At 40.0% G+C, this 12,405-nt stretch overlaps 1 protein-coding gene across 3 annotated transcripts in view; it reads left to right on the top strand.

Annotated features, from left to right (window-relative positions):
* The window catches only part of LOC122970552 (zinc fingers and homeoboxes protein 2-like), a 140,837-nt gene that overhangs the window by 32,943 nt on the left and 95,489 nt on the right, over window positions 1–12,405 (top strand). For all 3 annotated transcript variants that reach the window (XM_044336729.1, XM_044336731.1, XM_044336730.1), the window contains one exon: window positions 9,887–10,078. The gene's annotated coding sequence lies outside the window, so the exon portion shown is untranslated. The remainder of the gene's footprint in view (window positions 1–9,886; window positions 10,079–12,405) is intronic.

Raw genomic sequence — 12,405 nt, 5'->3', positions numbered from 1 at the left:
TTACTGTTTGTTTACTGTTTGTTTACTGTTTGTTTTTTGTACTGTTTGTGATATAATTTGTCATATAAAAGTATCACAATGTGTTGGCGTATTTACATCATTATTATACACACTTAAAAACACTCAGCACCAACACAACACTGGGTTAACAGTAGTGATCTGTTGTTTTGACCCAGTGTTAAACACAACAAGTTTTAGCTAAAAACTGTCACAAATGTTTTGTTTCTTATATAAAGCGATGTGTGTATGACATTCAAAAGATGCACAAGTTATTAACAATCAGTATCAAACCCTGACATGTAAGTTTAAATAGAGTAGAGCAGATTATAAAGCTTTATAAATAACACTAAAACTGGGTCAGAACAAGCCCTTGTCTTGAGTGGTTTTCTGGGTAACATTAATCCAGTATGGCGTTGGTGGTATATTGACCCAAACTGGGTAAAACCCAGTGGTTCTTACAGCAGCGTCACACATGGCTCCTCTGTGGAGGATTCGGTGCCAAAACAGGAGCAACTTCAGTCATGTGAAAGTGGTTTAATGTCATTAACCTTCAAAAGGAAAAACAACAAACAACAAATACATTTTAATCTGGAGACTGTGAGACGAGACGTTTCAGGATCTGTTTAATTTATCTCAACTTTACACTACAATAAATTTATTATTGAGTTCTTGCAGCAAGTTAATGTCTGAATACATGAAACTAAGAGTGTTTATAACATGTAAAACATTACAGAAACGACACCTGATTGGCTGCTGTGTGGTGCAGATATGCGTCTGCGTGGCCGCCATATTGGAAAAGTTAAGATCCGCTAAATGTTTTCTTTTAATGATATCTTAAACATTTCTCATCCAAACAACTTCACACTCGACGCTGCACTTCCTCAGGTCCTCAGTAATACACCTGCCAAGCATGAAGTAGATCAGATGAACGGTTGATGAGAAAAGCGGAGGACATACATACAAACATACAGACATTTTTTTATTATTATTATAACCTTTATTTCTGCAGTGAGGGGCCGTGCTCTCCTGTCCAAGGCCGCCCTCGAGTACAGAACATACAGAAAAATAAAAAGTTTACAACGGTGTACAAATTCAAAGTAACAAACAACAAGATTTACGGCAAACAAACAAGAGTCAACATTCAGTCAGACATAAAGACATAAAGAGACTCAATCAGTGACGTTCAGGAAGTCAAGGACCACAAGAAAATAACAAATTACTTTGCTTTGAGCTTTTGTCATCAATTCATCTGCAGATTATTTTCTCTATTAATCGTTAAGTCTGTAAATTGTCAGAAAATATTAAAAAATGTCCGTTTATAATTTACCAGAATCAAAGGTGACGTGTTTAACTGGCTTTTTATCCGACCTGTACTCCAAAACCCAACTCACAAAGTGACTAAATCGACTGATTGATGATCACAGTAGTTGCTAATAAATTTCTATTAATCAATCAATAGTTTCATCTGTGCTCATGATCACTAAACACCTCATAATATCATATTACTCAACGTCACATCACCCACTTCTGCTCTTAACCTCAGTGAGACGATCCGGTTAAATAAAGGTTAAATAATATATCTTAAAACCGCACTTGTGAAATATTTAAAGCACTCAATTTAAAATAAACTCCATGTTCCTTTTTACCTTTTTTTTTTTTTTTTTAAACAGATTCCTGAGACTGAAGCGTGCAGACAAGCTCCTCTTTACTTTGCAGATATTAATCTTAAGGACAGGTTGTCTTTGGATGAGGTTCTAGTGTTTTTTGGAACTGAAATAAGATGCTTTCCATCATTCACAGTTTAAAAAAAAAACCAAAAAAAAACAACTCCCTTCTTGTCACATGCTGCTGCTGTGGAAGTCGCCACGGTCGGATGTGTGGCTGAAAAACTGTTCAGCTTCAACACTTCTTCTTCTTCTTCTTCTTCTTCTTCTTCTTCTTCTTCTTCTTCTTCTTCTTCTTCTTCTGCCATCCCTGCCGGCGCTCTTGACCAAGGCAGGAGTGAGCGGAGAGTCCCGTCGATGCACCCTGAATAAATAAAGGTTTTTTTTTTGTTTTTTTTTTAACGTCTTAATGCGTCCGTGGCTCTCGCTCAGAATTGACTTATTAATTCTGAGCACGTTGTATCTCTGCACGTCGTGGTGACGCTGCTGTTGTGTGGAAATCCCCACAGTTGCAATAATGTGTTGACCTTCAGCCAGAAACAAGGCGGTTTCTCTCATTTCCTTAAGATGTTGTAGTTTGTATCAGAGGTTTCTGACATACTGGAGGGATTTTTATGCTTTTTTTTTAAAATCCCTCACATGAAGTTTTAAAGTGAATGAAAAGGTAATGTAATGGGATTTTTTTTTAAATATTTGCATATTTGGATGATTCAAATCTCAATTAACTTCTTGTACAGCTGTTGTGGCTGTTGGTCATGTCAAGTTTGGTTTTTCATAAAAAACACATCCAGATGTGTGCCGTCAACTGTCGGAGGCAATGTGTCAGTTATTCATCCGAGAACCCAAACAAACCAGCGTAGTCGAGACCCCCGAACGCATCGAGTGTGTCACACTGAAGATAAAACACTTTGTCAGAGATATAAGAACTCGTCTGCTGCTGCTGCTGCAATATTATCTGCTTATGAATTATTCAATTTAAAAAAAAAAAACAAAACGATAAAATCAATTTCATTTGTGTAACATAAGATTAAATTAAAACAAAGTAAACAAATGAGGAAAAGCTGTCTGATATAAAAGTATGTTTTTAAGAAGAAGAAGAAGAAGGTTTAAAAGATGCCGATCGATCAAAAGCTCCAGAACAGCTAATAAATGGACCTTGTGGAGGAATTGATTAGTGAACAAACAGAATAGAACTGGTTAATTCTTCTGGTCTCCATCACACCTCAATCCATGAACATGCAAAACTCTGACTGTCGAATTATTTTAAGGCTTTTATTTTATTTAATTAATTTGATCCCAGCAGCTGTCGACTCGTAACTGTTGTTAAATATCAATATTGAGTCGCGATACTTAAAAAAAAACTGATGAAACTGAAATAAACATTAAATGATCTGCAGAAGGAAAACTAGAAACTAAAAGAGGCTCAAAAGAGCTGCAGAGTTTCTGTTAATTAACTTCATACACACACGACCCGACCTGCCGACCATCCGTTAGCCCCCCCACCCCCCCCCCCCACCCTCTCTCCCCCCCAGTAAAGTCTCCAGAAGAGGCTTCGGATTCATTTTCACTCCTCATGAATTTTATTTCCTCAGTGGCAGAAGAAAACTCCTGCAGGTTAAACTGAACTGAACTGAGTGTAAACAAACTGGGAAGAAACATCATTAGCTTAGCGTCATTAACGATACAAACAATGCTACAAACAACCCATAATGCAACACTCTCAGTAGGAAAGTTACTTAATTGTCTCATCCTTAAATATTATACAATCTCCCACTTTTTCAAATGCAATTAACAGAATAAAACATGTTCTTATATTTGTACCAATATGCTAATTAGATTCATTGTTGATTACAAGAAAAAAAAAAAGATATATTGATAAGTGAAACTTTTGCAAAAAAAAAAAAACAAAAGAGACTAAAACAAATCAGGGAATATTGTTTTGATTCATGTTCTTCTTTTGCATAATTCATCCAGTAAATCTCTGCTTCAGATCCGTTCTGCAGACCGTCACTGTAAACAAGAAGCCCCCTTTTTAATTGACCTGATTGATTAAATTCAGGTTAGGACAAAAACAGCATAGAGACGGGCAGGCAGGCAGGCAGGCAGGCAGATAGACGCCCCCTCACGACTGCCACTTAAGGAGAAAAACCCACAAAGCTAATTAATTAGGGCCGACTGGTTCATTTGCATGTTTTGTAAGCACTAATTAAGATATGCAAAATATCCAGATGAGCGCCGCAGCCTAAATATATTTAAAGCGATTCACGGGGGCGCGGGAGGTATGGACAAGGGAGAAATAGATTGAGGCCACGTCCTCTGCCGTCGCACTAATCTGAAGCTTCCTGCGTCAGAGTCGGAGCAGGACGTACAGGAATTTGTCTCGGTGACTTTGTCTCTTAAATATTAATACAGCGGCGGTAGTGACATAGAGCAGGGACAGCTGGACCCTCACATATGATGCAAAAGGACTGTAAGACCTGCAACACGCAGCACACAATGTACTGTACATATAGATAGGAGAGGACACGACGGTACAGTTATGTCAGAAAGGATGTTTTGACCCACTTTTACAGTACAGCGGCTCGTTTCACAAGAAGAATAAAAAGTACAGTTGTGGATATATCAGGATGTAGTTATATATTTATAGAGGAGATGACAAAAGTGTTACAATCATTGTAGTATAACAGGTCTAACAGGTTAGATTGACTACATTGAAAATACAGGCGTCAACCTCAGTGCAACTAAAGTGAGTAAACCTGTGACCACTGACACTAAAGTGAACAAGGTTATAACAGAACATCAGTTTTCTCAGTTTGAGTTCATGGCTCCACGTGATGATGATGATGATGATGATGATGAGGAGGAGGAGTTGCCCTGAACAAGTAAGAAACCAGATTGTGAGACTTCATAAAGATGTGAGAGCGATACAAGATCATCAGTAGGCTGCAGCAGTGGTCAGGAGGTACCTGCCCTACCCCTAACCCTAACCCAGCAGTCAGGAGGTACAGGAGGACGCATACCACCAATAACAGAAGGTGGCGGCGGCGGCGGTCGTCCTCGTGAAACGTTGGCACGCGCCTCGCAATGAAAAACAGACGGGCGAGCGCTTCTGACTTGGCACGAGGACGATCTGTGCAAACTGGTGTTTCAGTGACTGCTCAGACAGCGTGAAGGACGTTACATGAAGTCAACCTCAACGGCAGACGTCCAAAAAAAGAAAAACTATCGCTTACAAAACAGCACAAAACTGCCAAAGATTCAACTTTGCCAAAGAAACATGAAAAGAAGGCTGATGAATATTTTTGGCGGCACTTTCTTTGGTCAGATGAAACCAAAATAAATGAGTTTGGATCAGACGGGGTCCAGCGTGTTTGGCGTGGACCTGGCCAGGACTACCACAGTGACTGCATAGTGCCGAGCGTTAAACACGGAGGAGGGAGTGTGTTGATACGAGGCTGCAGGAGAGACGACATTTATAGATGAAACTATGAAAGTACTGAATGAAAAGATGAATCCCTTTAAGAAGGTTGACAACATGACAATGATCCCAAACTAAAACTATGACCTGGCCCAGTATGACCCCTGACCTGAATCCAATAGAAAACCAGTCTCAGCAGTGGTTGTTGTAGACTGGTATCATCCTGTCCAGGACGATCAATCTCATCAAAAACAAGGACGAGCAAATAAAATATTAAAAAATAAAAGAACAGAGTCTCACTAATGAAGGATGAGTTGACTTCTGTTGCAGTTCGTTCTTAAATAAAGACCTTTAATTATAGTTTAACGAGTCAATGAATCGGCTTCATTCTTCCTGGGTTTTTTTCTAAAAACAAATAAATGTGTATTAAATGAGCAGGATTTGTAATTACTTAACATTTCAGCGATACTAACTAGCCTTTTGCTGCTACTCTGTTTACTTTGTGCTGGATGTCTCTACTAGAGAGACGTGACCTTACTTTAGACGAGGGGTGTGCTCGAATACAAATATGATATTCAGCAAAGCACAAATAATGTTTTTGTTTTTTTTCGAATATTTGTTTCATACAAATATTTTAAAAATTATTTGTTTTCGGGAAGAGAAAGGTCGGTTACATCACTATCTCAGTGTCTCTCCTCTGCTCCGCTCTGACGTCTATCAGTAGGTCTCAGTGAGGGGAGTCACATCCACCTGCTGCATGACGCACATTTCCTTATTTGGACATCACTCTCGGAGTTGGGGGTGTTCCCCAGAGATAAATGTGGGGCAGTGTCTCAAATTAAAAGGGTAATAAAAACAAAAACAGGATTTTTTTAAACCTCTTTCCACTTTTATTCAAATACAGATACAGATACTGGACCCTGTGCACATCCCTAGTTTAGACGTGACGGGGACTCCGGCTAACGTTAGCGCTAGCGTAGCCTTGTCGATGGATGTTCGTCCCTTTTTCGCCAGCAGGGTTCGCTGTTTACCCGGAGACCCCGACATGGAGGCTAATCTGAGGCTGCTGTGACATCATCATGTCGTTTTTCCATCTTTTCCAGAGGACGTCCAATCAGCTCAAACGACGCAGACTGACTGGCTGTTGTCATGTTTATTTCTACTGTGTGATAGGCTGTTAGATTGATCTATATCGAGTAAAAAACGTCTGAAGTTTTATCATCGTTAGACATCATTTTTATCACAATCCCGTATCGAGCTCGTTTTATCGACCAGGCCTACCCAAAATAAATGAAAATAGGATAAAAGCAGTAAAACATAGTGAAATTAGAAACATAAAACTTTGGATTAACACTTAAAGAAGTGATTTAAAAGATGCTGATCAGCTTCCTTATTATCGTTAAAAAAATATTGATTATAGCTGCTTTAACAACAACAAATTAACACAACAGTAATAGATACCAGGAAGCTGAAAGCGTGTCTGGCTGCTAGATGGTGGTGGCAAATGAGATCATGTGATGCTGTAATTTAGGTGAACTGTCCCTTTAAGTGAAGTACACCGACTCAACCTCATACAGTTAAATACAAATATTTACTGTTGTGGAGTGACGATCACCTCTGGGCCTCAGTACAAACACACACACACACACACACACACACACACACACACACAGTAGAGCTGGTAAGTATCAGGTGGATGATGGATGGAGGATGAGGTCAGTCCTGAGGGGGATCCAGACTCTCTGGAAAAGACCTGTTGTCTCTCTCTCTGTGAGTCTCTCTCCCCGCTGTGCTGCAGAGTCCTCTGATGATCTCATCCGCTCACTCACAGAGCCGACACACACACACACACACACACACACACACACACACACACACGCCACATCCTGGGGAAAACACGGCCGGTGATTCCCTCCTTAAAGGAGCTTCATAACGTCGCCGATGGCTCATCAGGATGTTTTGTTTATGACTGTAAATAAACATCCATGTGTCAGTTTGTAAATCAAATCGCATCCACTACAAAAAAAAGACTGAAGATGGTTTTTTTTTCTGCTGAGTCATGTTTACACAGAGCAGCGTCTGATTGGCTCCTCCTCCCCCGGGCGGGCGTTATGGGGACAGACGTGAGCCGCAATTTGCGTCAAAACTCTTCTTCTTTGAGTCATATCTCGGTCTTTTTTAGTTTCGGTGTGACTTACACGTCCCGAGGACACGATCGTCTTCTGATGTGCATCATGGAATCTGCTGCAGAAGTTTTCTTCAGTATCACAGTAATCCAGCGAAAGTCGTCCATGTTTCACTGCAAACAGGAGCTGCTAATTATTAATTACTAGAATAATATCAGCTGAAACAAACTTCCTGTTTACATCCGAGGAGCTTGATTATCCCTCGAATCGATGTAAGACGAGGAGCAACGGTTATAGATGTTGATGGAATATTATGGTTTCATTCTTATTATGTATTAATTTATTTCACACCACTACAGACGGATAAAAATCACACCAGCAGCATTTTTTTTTTTTTTAATTAGAGGTTTTATTATATTATTTTTTTCCCTCCATGTTTCTTTGTTGGCTTTTGTTTTTTAACAGTTGCTGATTATTAATATAAGATTAAGATGGACAGTTATTATCATCAACCGTCATCCACGCCTCGTTTGTCTAAAAAAAATATTTTTAATCATCTATTTCAATAATTAATCTAATTCTATATGAGGGCTAAAAAAATTATTATTGTTTTTTCAGGGTTTTTTTTTCCAGTTTTAGTAAAAATAAAAGAAATAAAGTGTGAACAGGTGTTATTAATCAGTGAAATGTCATTAATTAGCTTCCATGTTATAATGCTGGAAGTCTATAAGATCCTCATGTTACACCTGTAATATTTACCTGTATGACCTGATGTTTACTCAACATGTGGGAGGAAGCAGCAGGATGATTACATGTCGTTTTAATTAACATTCATTTATAAATGTTGCTCAACTCTTAACTCACCGCTGCTTCGTTGGTTGTTAGTGACACTTTTATACCTTTTTATTACCTAAAAACTCAGTGTTTCATTAAGTAACTTGCTACTAAAGTCATATTTTTAGTTATGACTTGGTGTATCAGCTTCATTTGAGCAGCACAGCTGGATCTTTCTTCTTCTTCTTCTTCTTCTTCTTCTTCTTCTTCTTCTTCTTGAACAACCTCTCAGCTGTTCTTCATGTATCCAGATTCCTCCTGTTGGTGGATACGACGCTGTCAGAACTATATCGCGGAGTCGCTCTCGTGTGACGTGTTTGCGTAGCTGAACTTGTTGCAGCTGCTGCATCAGGTTTGTTTTGGTTCCTCCTGCCATCTGCAGGTGGCGCCTAACGGACAATTTATTAAACACAATCTAGTATAAACATGTTTATTTCTGCTGTAAAGTTGGACACTTTAACATGGAGGTCTGTGGGGATTGACTCGCTTTTAGAGCCTCAAGTGGTCATTTAAGGAACTGCAGTTTCATTTTACAGCCCCGGATGTTTCCCGCTTGAATGTTCCTCACAGTACAACGGTTGTTCGTAGAAAAACAAGGTAACATAACGTCTCTTTCTTGAGAACAGAAACTCTCGGTGTAGTCGAGCCTTTACGGTTCATCACTGCATCCCTCCTCTACTAGTGTTGAAAACCAGCCGACATACAGAAAAAGCTATTAAAATACTGTATTTAATCATTAATATTTTGACCCCGTGTGTGTGTTTAGGGCAGCAATAAACAATGATTTTAATTATCAATTAACCTGTTTGATTGTTTTCTTGATTAGTGGAATAGTTGTTTGGTTTATAAAATATCAGAAAATTATGAAATATGTTTATATTTGCTGTTTCATAAAGGTCAACGTGACACAAAGATGTTCAGTTTACTGTCATTGAAGACGAAAGAAACCAGAAAATATTCACATTGTAGAAGCTGAAACGAGAGAATTTGACAGATTATGAAAATCATCATTAGTTTTAATAGTTGATAACTGATCGATCAATCAGCTTTAGTGATGTTAGTGAACTCTGGTTCTTTCAGAAGCAGCTTTTTGTCCGTCACAGGCAGCCGTCGGCTCATCGGTCGTGGATCGAAAGGTCACCGGCGATCAAGGTCAAAGTGACCGTCTGAACTTCGAGCACGGTGGCGGCGGCGGCGAGCTTGTAAAACCAGAGCGACGCCGTGAGGTTCAGTGTTTTTTTTTTAGTCTGGGTGTTAAAACAGAAGCTGAGCGGAGAGAATCTGCTGCTGATCAGATGTAAAGAGTCTTTCTCACTCTGTGTTTTTCTGACAAAGAGAGAGCGAGAGACAGACGGACGGACAGAGAGAGCTGTCTGTCTGTCTCTCGCTCTCTCTCTTTGTCGCTTTTTCTTTTTGGCACATGTTGCCACGGTAACCGCCTCCTCTTTTTTTTTTTTTTTTTTTTTTTTTTTTTTGGGCCAAGTTGTATTGGTGCAGTTTTTTAAGGCCCATACTGGGCTCCGTCGCTCCTTCCCCCCCCTTACACACACAAACACACACACACACACACACACACACACACACACACACACACAAACACACACACACACACCTCTGCTGTACCTGTTCTGAATGAATCCATCTCTCTAAAACACACACACACACACCATCATGCCTTCACACCTGCCGTCATACACACACGTGCAGAAGATCCAGTTTGTCTTCAGTGTGTTTGTTTATTTCTCTCTCTCACACACACACACACACACACACACACACACTCTCCCCATCACTGACATCTCTCTCTCTCTCTCTCTCTCTCTCTCTCTCGTTGTTGTTGTCAGGTTCAACAGGAGATTACCCAGAGTGCCGCTGGCCTGAGGATCATCCAGAAAGGAGAAAAAAGAAGAAGAAGAAGAGTGACGGAGCGTGAAGATCGAGGACGACGCGACAGTGACAGGAAGAGGTGGAGCCTCAGGAAAAAAAAGTCCCTCCCCCTCTCTCCGGTGAAGCCCCTCCCCCTCTGAGGAAGTGCAGTGAGTAGCGGCCGAGAGACGTCCGATCGTTATCTGTGAAATTAAAATCCGATGCTCTCTTTACTTCTTCTCCTCCTTCGCTGCTGCTGCTGCTGCTCTGCTTTCAGACAAACAGCAACGTTTCACTGCATCGGAGAGTGAAAATGACAACGTGTGAATGTGATTAATTGTCACTTTTACCTGCACTGAGCGTCACTTTCTCTCTGACGGTTAAACTGACAGCAGCAAACACCGTCAGCTGTCACTAATTAATGTTAATTCTGTGAGTAAGTTTCTTAAGTTCTCCAACAGAGTGATGCATCTTCTTCTTTCTTTCACATTATATCAATTATTGAAGCTTATAAACTTTACATTTTTGAACCAGAACCTTTAGTATTTGGATCAAGTAGCTTGTTGGATCAGATTAAAGTGTCAGATACTTAAATCCATCTGTGAAGCAAAGATCTTTTATTTTGAAACTCCTGAACTGACTACAGACAGATAGGTCCAGTTGTATTCAGTTTAGAGTGTTTAGTTCAGTAAACTAGCAACAAAAGAGGCTTTTTAATAGATGTTGTAGTTGAAATGTTTCATCTAAAAATGGAGAAGCTACATCTTTAGCGTCACTGGATAATGTGATGAGACGCTGCCAAGTTTTGGTCGGACGGTTTTGTCTGAGACTGAATCCTTGGGAGGAAAAAACACATTATGTCTGGATGTGTACAACCTTGTGTTAAACACCTGCGATGTCTAAAAGCTCACACATGTTGGACTGAGAGGTAAACGCCATCATTCTGGTGTCAGATATTCGCCCCGAGGTCTCTGCTTCTGTTGGTTTAACGGCGTCTCTGCAGGACGGAGGAGCGGGAGGAGGATGCTTTGTGTTTGTGGGAACAGAAGAGATGCGACTCTCTCCTGTTAGTTAAAAACGAAGAAGAAGAAGTAAACTGGTCACATGATGCTGTTGCAGGTGATGGTGTGTTATGGTGAGTGAAGGCCTCCGTTTGTTGCAGAAATGGAAGCTCAGACTTTCTTTTTTTTGTTGTAAATCTTCCAGAAACCGGATTTAAATCTAATTCTAATAATTTAATGGCGGCGTCGGATGCTTTCGATCGCTGCTGTGTTAAAGTGTTTTTTTTTTTCTAACTAATGAATATGCTTTGCATGTCATTCAGAGCTGCGTTAATACCTACTTTGAATAAGAGTGATTGACGTCAGTTCACTAACTAATTCCATGTGGAGGTTTTGTAAATCAGACTTTGGGGCGTTTCAGCGTCTGACATTATTTGAGTGTCAGTTGTTTCCTTCTCAGATTCTTTCACCGCAGCTTTTAAGTCCAAAAGCATCCGAATGAATTAGAAACCTGAGAAGCAATTTTGTAAAAGCGTAAAGAAAGTGTGTGTCCTAAATGGAGAAAGCAGATGTTAAAGTGGGAGCCGTCACTGTGTCGTACATCAACCTTCATTGTTTAAGTCATTTGAGTAAAAATACCAATTCAAGCTTCTTAAATGTGACTAAATTGAATTTATTTGGGTTTTTAGACAGTTGGTGGGATAATTTGACTTGTTCTTGGATTTTATTATTAGGATTCCACCACAGACTGTATATGCAGATGGACGTAGCGAGGTGTGACGTCTCCTGTTGGTTTCATTGGAGCCGGTTTGAAGCCCAGAGTTGCAGCTTATGGTCGGCGCCATCTTTTCCTGTTTGTAGCCAAAACCCTCCAGATAAGGAGTGCAGGTTGTTTTCTTTCATGCTCAGAAAACACACAACCCGCTACCTCAGACCCAAGCTAACGTTAGCTTACTGGGAACACCGAGCGCTGCACACTTGGGCTAACGTTAGCTACTTTAGCTATATTGTGCTAACAGGGCAGGTATCATAAGCTACTATAAGTCTTCAAATCCTATTAATGTATCAATAATTTCACAAAATGACCAACAGCACACTCATTAGAGGGTCTGAATTGAGGAATTGAGACCAGAATGACTAAGTTGACCCAAGCTAACGTTAGCTTACTGGGAACTCGGAGTGCTGCACACTTGGGCTAACGTTAGCTACTTTAGCTATATTGTGCTAACAAGGGCAGGTATCATAATCAAGTAACATTAAACCTGCTCTCCCCCGGAGCAGGTTATGTCACAATAGCAGCCACAATATGTCTTCAAATCTTATTAATGTATCAATAATTTCCAAAATGACCAACAGCACACTTATTAGAGGGTCTGAATTTAGAGATTGAGATCAGAATGACTAAGTTGCTTCAAGATGTTGGAGCTGCTGCTGGGATTCTCCTGTATTTTCTGACATGTTACAAACTCTTGGATGAAGTAAAACAATTATAAAAT

This window comes from Thunnus albacares, chromosome 19 (genome assembly GCF_914725855.1).
Source record: "Thunnus albacares chromosome 19, fThuAlb1.1, whole genome shotgun sequence".
In the NCBI taxonomy this organism is placed as follows: Eukaryota; Metazoa; Chordata; class Actinopteri; order Scombriformes; family Scombridae; genus Thunnus; species Thunnus albacares.
This window is presented reverse-complemented; position numbering and strand designations above follow the sequence as displayed.